At 38.8% G+C, this 9,381-nt stretch overlaps 1 long non-coding RNA gene across 1 annotated transcript; it reads left to right on the forward strand.

Annotated features, from left to right (window-relative positions):
* The first annotated feature begins 7,902 nt into the window (after positions 1-7,902).
* Positions 7,903-8,879, forward strand: LOC129411565 (uncharacterized). Its single transcript, XR_008633361.1, has 3 exons — positions 7,903-8,043; positions 8,118-8,186; positions 8,522-8,879. It is a non-coding gene; the product is annotated as an uncharacterized LOC129411565 (long non-coding RNA).
* Positions 8,880-9,381: the final 502 nt, after the last annotated feature.

Consider the following 9,381-nt stretch of genomic DNA (forward strand, 5'->3'; position numbering starts at 1 on the left):
TTGTTGCAGCAGATATGGACAGGGCTTGGCATCCTCTCCAGCAATATGTCCCTACCACATTTTGCCCCGAGTCTCTTCCCTGGGTCTCTCCACCCTAGAGCTCTGAGTATTTATACAGAACTACAGGTTACATACATTTCAATGAGAAATGACTGTGTGATGACTCCTACTGAGGTGTGGCCAGATGCATTTGTCCCTTCCTGACAAGATAAGCAAGAAACAGAAGTGTTTACATTGAAGGGTCTTTCTAACACTGTCTTTAACTACCAAACCAAATGTGTTTCTAAGGCTACGTTCAGACTGCAGGGCTTAACGCTCAATTCCGATTTTTCTGTGAAATCCGATGTTTTTGCGAGGTCGTTCACATTTCCAATTAAATGCGACTTGTATGTGAACTCCAGTAAAACGGCCCGAAAGTGTCCCGCATGCACACTGGAGACACGATGACGTCAACCGCAGCGAGCGTGCTCTGTGTTTACGGAAGTTGTCCAAACATGGACGCGAGCATTGAGCACCTGGTGATTCCTCTCGTACTGGAGCCAGAACATGAACAACTTACTTGTTTTAAGGAGGAGATTGAGAAGGAGAAGGACGAGGTTTTTGGTCGTGGTGTTTTGTGGGGCAGTGGCAGCGACGTCCGTTGAAAGGAACGTGTGGATGCGGAGACGGAGCCAAGAGTGGTGAGTGGAGATGTGCTTCACTTCAGTGACACAGAGTTCATTAACAATTTTCGCCTACTTCAACGCAAAATAGTGACGTTTGTGGCTTGTTGATAATGTGTAGGTCAGATGAATGCACTTTGGCCGTTCAGACTGAAGTCACATGTCAAAAGATCAGATATGTATCAGTTTTAGAACTACATATCCAAGTGTCCTGGGTCGCATTTGAAAAAATCGGATCTGTGTCGTTCAGACTGTCATTAAAAGATCAGATACAGGTCACATAGGGGCCAAAAAATCGGATATGGGTCACTTCAGGCTGCAGTCTGAATGTAGCCTAAAAGATAAACTAATCACTGTTTTAATATAATCAATCACAATCAGTATTTTCTGACAAAGACAGATTGAGAGAAATCTTTCCACAATATAAATTTCCATCACAATGTGTATAACTTTAGGTTTGTCAGATGCCAAAGCAAAGGCCCACACACTCTCACTCCAACGCATTATATAACAATGCACATAACTTACAATATATTCTGGGGCAAACTTAATTTACTAAAGTAGAGCAACTATTCTTTAAATTGTTTTGCATAAGATTCACACTCTTGGCCGAAGTCTCACTGGCATCAAGATCAGAACATACACACTGAAGCGGTATGATGGAGCGTTCACCTTATCACACACCTGACAACTACATACAAGAGGACATACTGGTCCAAAGCCAGTCTCTTTTACATTCTGTTTGAATCCAGAAGAGACTGGAACTGGACAATAGAGCGTGAAAAACCTAAGTCCAAACTTCCAACCACAGCCTCAAATGCAGAGGACATCTCATCTCATCAGCATTCAGAATAAAATCTACTCACTTCTTTTACCCGAGATAAATTATAGTTTGGTACTTCGATTGTTAAATCTGAGAAAATCCACTCTGTTTCGCTGTTTCTTTTAAATGTAAGCAGCCAATAGATTGTTTAATCTGCCTGTCAATCACCCCCTCCAGATCCACATGTCTTTGTAAAGTTGCAGACCTGGTAAACACTTTACAACCAGTATTGGGAAGGTTACTTTTAAAATGTATTCCCCTACAGATTACAGATTACATACCCCAAAATGTAGTTTGTAATGGAATCCATGAAAATACTTAAAGTGAGTAACGTAATCTCGATACTTTGGATTACTTGGTTTGCTGTAGAGAAGCAAAGACCAGGATATTGTAACATAAGAAGTTTTATCTGCTAAAAGAAAATAAAAGCCCAGACTTTACTTAACCGTATTAACAATATTATTGATAGAAGAGGAGGAGACACGTCCACGCAGCATGGTTTAGTCCTGTTAAATCCTGTTAAATCCAGTGGTGGTCAGACCTGATGGACCTGCAGGTCGCTCAGACTGGGGCTCGGGTCATCAGAAAACAACAAGTTCAAACGCTGGATCAAGGAGGCCACTGAACTCAGGAAACGAGGCACAGACAGCATTAACCGTGATGACGGAGCGTTCCTCCTTTCACACACCTGGGACACCCTCCTCCAGAGAACATCGGCGACGGGAGGCGTGGTCAGTCTGAGCGACCTGCAGGTCCATCAGGTCTGACCACGCCTACAGGAAGTAACACCAGCTGATATACGACACGTCACCACCAACACCAGTGACAGTTCTGAAGATGAAACAGCAGCCGAAACATGTCAACAAGGTAAACACACTTTACTGTATTGTCTTTAAAAACAACCTAAGAAGTTATGGTTTAGTCTTGGTTTAGTCCTATTTTAGTCCTATTTTAGTCCTGATTTAGTCCTGGTTTTAGTGCTGGTTTAGATGTGGTTTAGTCCTGGTTTAGATCTGGTTTAGACCTGGTTTAGTCCAATTTTAGTCCTGGTTTAGTCCTGGTTTTAGTTCTGGCTTAGATGTGGTTTAGTCCTGGTTTAGACCTGGTTTAGTCCTGGTTTTAGTCCTGGTTTAGTTTAATGTGGTTTAGTCCTGGTTTAGACCTGGTTTAGTCCTGGTTTTAGTCCTGGTTTAAATGTGGTTTAGTCCTGGTTTAGACCTGGTTTAGACCTGGTGTGGTCCTGGTTTAGTCCTGGTTTAGTCCTGGTTTTAGTCCTGGTTTTAGTCTTGGTTTAGATGTGGTTTAGTCCTGGTTATAACCTGGTTTAGACCTGGTTTAGTTTAGTCCTTGTTTAGTCCTGGTTTAGAGTCCCTGGTTTTAGGTCCTGGTTTAGTCCTGGTTTAGTCCTGGTTTTAGTCCTTGGTTTAGTTTAGTCCTAGTTTTAGTCCTGGTTTAGTTTAGTTTGGTTTAGTCCTGGTTTAAGTCTGGTTTAGTCCTAGTCTTGGTTTAGTCCTATTTTAGTCCTGGTTTAGTCCTGGTTTAGACCTGGTTTAGTCCTGGTTTTAGTCCTGGTTTAGATGTGGTTTAGTCCTGGTTAAACCTGGTTTAGTCCTATTTTAGTCCTGGTTTAGACCTGGTTTAGTCTTGGTTTAGTCCTATTTTAGTCCTGGTTTAGACCTGGTTTAGTCCTGGTTTAGTGTCCAGCAATGAGTGGAATTACCGAAAAAAAAAAAAAAAAGGATTTAGCCCAAAATGTGAAAACACAAAAATATCACCATGCAATCCATTTATTTCAACAAAGTAACTGTAATCCAATTACCACTCATTGAAACAGTAACTGTAACTGAATACAGTTACTCATAATTAGTACTCTGATTACATAACTCCGGTACATGTAATCTGTTACTCCCCAACACTGTTTACAACACAGGCAATATGAGGCAAACAAAACATGTATCGCAGGTAAACAGGTCAAACTTTTGATTTGGTAGAGGAAAATATGAATAGGTTTGTGCAATAAATCAAATTAAACTGCTATTTTGTCAAGGCTAATGGGGTCTGGTTTGGGCTTTTGAATCAAAATGTCTCCAGCCAATCTTTGTCAATAAAAGCATGTGGTTTGGAGTGAACTTTGGAGGAATAAAAGTCTGCCTTGTGTGTATTCAGGAAATCAATATTGAAAGCCATTTGATCTGTTCTTAATAGCACAAAATTTTAATCAAATTCAAGATCGTGATGTTTCAATATGTCAGATTGCCCAGCCTTATGAACATTCAGCAAAGAAATGAAAAAGAAATCCATGACAGTCTCTTAAAATCATTTCTTTTATTTCATTTGATTTCCTGCTACATTCAAGTACAGTGAATGTGCATTTGTATTCCCAGAAAGAACCACTCTGCAGCCAAGAAACCTCTGCATTATTTCCTGGCCGAAATTATGTTAAACGATCAGTGCCATGTTTCATTACAGCTTTGATCAAACAAATGCAGTTTTACATTTGACAAACCTCTCCATTCAGTGCATCTGTTCTCAATCCAAAAGAGACTCTCATTTTCTTTCTTGTAAAATATCCAGCAATCTTTTGGAGCAGTTCAAAAGACCCACATTAAACTCCAGGCGAGCTTTCCCCCAGTTCGTGAAGGATTTTACACTACATTACCTTATCATTATCATTACAGAGATATTCTTACAACACTTTTGCGCTAACTGTGATGTGCGTAAGGGAATAAAAAGTTGAGCTTCAGGCCAAGTCATACCCCTTTGGCCTGAAACCTCAATCTCAAATCTTGGCACACGGAGGAGCGCACAAACTTATCAATAAAAAGAGGAAGGCTGCCAACTTGGAACGCCACTCCAAGTAAATTAAGTTTATTTATCCGGGGCCAAAGATCAACCGTACAGGTCTGATAGACAGGTAAATCCGCCCAAAGGCCTTGTGGGTAATGGACCAGAGTAGACAAAGCTGAAGGCGCACTCACAGAAACATCATTAACGCTCTTAAATCTCCCGACTGCCTTTAAGGAGAACTGTGTACAATTAGAGCGAGAGTGTAATCCGCTGTACACTTTCACGGCCAAAACTAGCTCCTGCTATTTCTTCTGCTGCTGCTGCCCAAGGAAATACTGAACTAAAGTAAAAGCGTCAGTTTACAGGTCCAACATTACACAAAATTAATTCTTGTGAGCTTTAAATAAAACGTTGCCTCATCAAAAACACGCCTAGAGTTGTGTTTTGTTTCATTCACACGTTTGAGTAATCCTTTATTATTAGTCTGTGTACATCTCCAACGCTTCAAAATGCTCTGTTCCAACTTGTGATGTCATGAAGTGGTAGTTTTCGAGTTAGACTTAGACATTATTGATCCACGAGGGAAATTACTTGGACACAGGAGCTCACACATCACATTATATTAAAATAACGCAAAGTAAAAAAAAAAAAAAAAATTTAAGGGCAATATAAGTGGCAATAAAAAAATAGCAAGAGACAACGGCTGGAAGTGCTGTGATGTAAGGGAAACGTCACTTAAGTTAATACTTTTCTAAGGCAAAATATCTGTGGAAATGTCTTGTGTATTTTCCACCAGCTTCGTAAATTTGCCCCATCACCAAATCTTCATCCAACAAGGTCGACAAAAGACAAACTTTGTCCATGAAGAATTTATCCACAACTATCAAGGTAAGAAAGACAAAAACACAACGACGACGCATTAGTGAACTACTCCTGAGCAAAAAATACATTATGGTCATGAATTAAACATAAGTAACTTATTATTTTTTTTTATTTATTTCAGTCACAGGTATATTTTGACATTAATTCACAAACAGTCATATTTAACATATACAGACCGAAAAGGTGCAGGCTGAAGCTTAAGCTTATTATGCCTTTACCCTTTATTCCTTTGTCAGAGCGTCATCCTGACATCAGTTCATCTTCATAAATACAGCAGGAGGAAACAAACTAATCAGTAACAGAAGTACTAAAGCACAAACTAAGTCTCATATTTCATGTATCTGTCCAGAGTTAAACATTTAAACTTCTTTATGAAGTGAAAGAGACTGGTGCACAGTTTTAGGTTTTCTGTACAGTTGTTCCACAGCTCCACCGCTTTCACAGATATACAACATTTCATAATGTTTGTTCTGATTTTCTTTTTAATAAATCTGATTTTCTTTTTAATAAACTGAAACTGATTCTACAATTAAAATTAAAAATGGAGTTCATGATGTAGATATGAGCATAGACAGACAGATTCGTGCAGTTTAAAAGCTAGACATGTCATCTGTGAACTGAGTATTTCCTTTGTGGACCTTGTTGGATGAAGATTTGGTGATGGGGCAGATTTATGAAGCTGGTGGAAAATACGCAAGACATTTCCACAGATATTTTGCCATAGAAAAGCATTAATGCAAGTGAGGTTTACTCTACATCGCTGCACTTCCGGCCGGTGTAAAAAAGGTCTATAAAACATAAGTTATATAAATGTATGTACAGTAAGTATAATATAAATAAAAAACAGATCATAAGGAAACAGTGCAAAGATGATATGATGATTGAAAGAAACAGCTACTTTACCCTACTTTAGTTCAGTAGAGATGGATAATTCCAAGGCTGAAATCGTCAAAATGATTCTAGTGAAAGTATATGGAGTTTAAAAACACAGTGGAGCACTTCCTGTATTACCACATGACATCACAAGGTGGAACTTTTTGTTCGAGAGAAGAACTCAGCCTAAATATGCAGGATTTGTGTGTTAAACATGTGTGAATGAAACAAACAAACAAAAAAAACTCCAGGTATGTTTGTGATGAGGAAACAACACTGTAACATCGATCAGAAAAAAGTGTAATGTGAGCTTTTGAAACTAAACCAGGACTAGAAACCAGGACTAGAACAGGACTAAACCAAGACTAGAACAGGACTAAACCAAGACTAGAACAGGACTAAACCAAGACTAGAACAGGACTAAACCAAGACTAGAACAGGACTAAACCAAGACTAGAACAGGACTAAACCAAGACTAGAACAGGACTAAACCAAGACTAGAACAGGACTAAACCAAGACTAGAACAGGACTAAACCAAGACTAGAAAAGGACTAAACCAGGACTAAAACAGGACTAAACCAGGACTACAACAGGACTGAACTAAGACTAGAACAGGACTAAACCAGGACTAAAAAAGGACTAAACCAGGACTAAAACAGGACTAAACCAAGACTAGAACAGAACTAAACCAAGACTAGAACAGGACTAAACCAAGACTAGAACAGAACTAAACCAAGACTAGAACAGGACTAAACCAGGACTAGAACAGGACTAAACCAGGACTACAACAGGACTGAACTAAGACTAGAACAGGACTAAACCAAGACTAGAACAGGACTAAACCAGGACTAGAACAGGACTAAACCAAGACTAGAACAGGACTAAACCAAGACTAGAACAGGACTAAACCAGGACTAGAACAGGACTAAACTAAGACTAGAACAGGACTAAACCAGGACTAAACTAAGACTAGGAACCAAGACTAGAACACGACTAAACCAGGACTAAACCAGGACTAGAACAGGACTAAAATAAGACTAGAAACCAAGACTAGAACAGGACTAAACCAAGACTAGAACAGGACTAAACCAAACTAGAACAGACTAAACCAAGACTAGAACAGAACTAAACAGGTAATAAACCAGGACTAGAACAGGACTAAACCAGGACTAGAAACCAAGACTAGAACAGGACTAAACCAGGACTAGAACAGGACTAAACCAGGACTACAACAGGACTGAACTAAGACTAGAACAGGACTAAACCAGACTAGAACAGGACTAAACCAAGACTAGAACAGGACTGAACTAAGACTAGAACAGGACTAAACCAGGACTAAACCAGGACTAGAAACCAAGACTAGAACAGGACTAAACCAAGACTAGAACAGGACTAAACCAAGACTAGAACAGGACTAAACCAGGACTAAACCAAGACTAGGAACCAAGACTAGAAAAGGACTAAACCAAGACTAGAACAGACTAAACCAAGACTAGAACAGGACTAAACCAAGACTAGAACAGGACTAAACAGGTAATAAACCAGGACCAAGGGTTAAGTTATCAAGATAGAATCATAATTGAGAAATAAAGTGGTTGTCAAAATCAGTTCATTGTGCACTTTATAACTTTTCTTGAGGAAGGCATACCACCTGCTTGACTTAGCATGGAATATTCCACAGTATGGCTTTAAACTTAATTAAACTATGGGCAAAGCATAGGTAATATACCACTCACAGTAAAAATGCATGTATTTGAGCAGTATTTTGTAATTGCAGATGTAAGATAGAAATGTTTAATACTGTGGATCATTGCAGGAAAAACGATTACATCTCCAGACCCTCCACTAGAAAAGTTACGTCATGCTCCTGTAACCCACCCAAGTTTTACTTGTTGAATTGGAAATGTGTTCCTTTAAATTTCATTCAACTATGCAGTGTCATATGCGCCCAGTAGACGGTGCTGTGGGTTTTGTTGCAAATGCACACCATCTTGTGAAGAAGCTGGACAGCACATGTAAGCTCTATTGTGCAAAAATGTAGTAAAATATTGCTTAAATTGTTAAATAACAACTTGTTTTTGGTTCTTAGAGATACATCAAATTGTAAAGAGTTCTGGAGAGGAAGTTTTGTCCAGGTTTTGTTTGTTCTTGTTCTCCGGTGAGTGTGCTAAGGTGATATGCTAGCTCAATTTTGTTTTCTACCTTGACTTAACTACATGATGCAACGACCACTTATTATTTACATGATTCAGAGAATGTATGAAAAAACCAACTGGAGAAATATATAACTATGTACAAATCAGAACTTATATACAGATTTTAAGGGTTGTTACACTACCATGTGCACTGCTAGTGCCACATGTTGAATACTGCGCATTGTGTAAAAAAACCTACAAGCTACTGTAATCCAGTTAAAAGTAGTTCGAAATGATTTAAACCAGATCTGAATTTGTGCTTTGCGGAAATTGTATTAATGTTGCCCTGCTTGTGCAGGTTGGTTTTTTTGTTGACCCGAATTGACCTGGGACTGTTCGCTGTGAGGCTGGAGTCACTGGATCCAGGACCTGTGGACCTGCTGGACGCCTTGACGTCTCTTCTTGGTGGACCTGGCCTTCATTGCAGTACAGTTGAATTAAACTAAGATCTTGTGCACCAACGAAAGAAAGAAACAAAAAATCATACTACCCGGGTAGATGAGACAAAATAGTTTTTTTTCAGAGCTCTGAACTTTTTATTTTTGAAAGGACAAATTGTTGGACAAAAGGACTGATTTATGTAGGGGTAAGCTGGTAATATTTGGGGAAGAATATTGATTCTGTTCAATAAATTTTACACACTTTTCTCATTTCAACCTACAGTCTAAATTTATTACACCTTCTTTCCTCCTTTAGAACCTAGATTGCTGGGTACACGTATCATTCATATCTTACTAGTTCGTTTGGTACAGGTTACACTCCTTTAAAGTTAAATTTCAGTGCTTGTTGTGTTGAATTATTTTGCACTTTTTCTATTATCTAGAGTCTCATGTGCCAAGCCATTAACTGCATTAGTGTTTGAAGATTGAAAATGAATGCGCGACTCACTTTGCCACTAAGGTTTCATTCTTTTAAAAAGCCCTGTAGAGTGTGAAGAAAAGGACAAATGGCTTGGATACTTCTTTCTTTTTCATCTAAACACATCTTGTATAGTTGCAATTGCTAAACTTGAGGCTATATTTATTTTGATCTATGTATCCTTAGCCATCTGTTGGTCATTTATCACACTGACAGTGCCACCAATTCTGAAAGCTAAATTGTAATGTTGGATTGTCAAAAACAGAGTAAAGTTAACTAAAACATAATTTTAGTTTTATC

The sequence above is a fragment of the Boleophthalmus pectinirostris genome, unplaced genomic scaffold, assembly GCF_026225935.1.
Source record: "Boleophthalmus pectinirostris isolate CB_2022bp ecotype Guang Dong unplaced genomic scaffold, ASM2622593v1 HiC_scaffold_5, whole genome shotgun sequence".
In the NCBI taxonomy this organism is placed as follows: domain Eukaryota; kingdom Metazoa; phylum Chordata; class Actinopteri; order Gobiiformes; family Gobiidae; genus Boleophthalmus; species Boleophthalmus pectinirostris.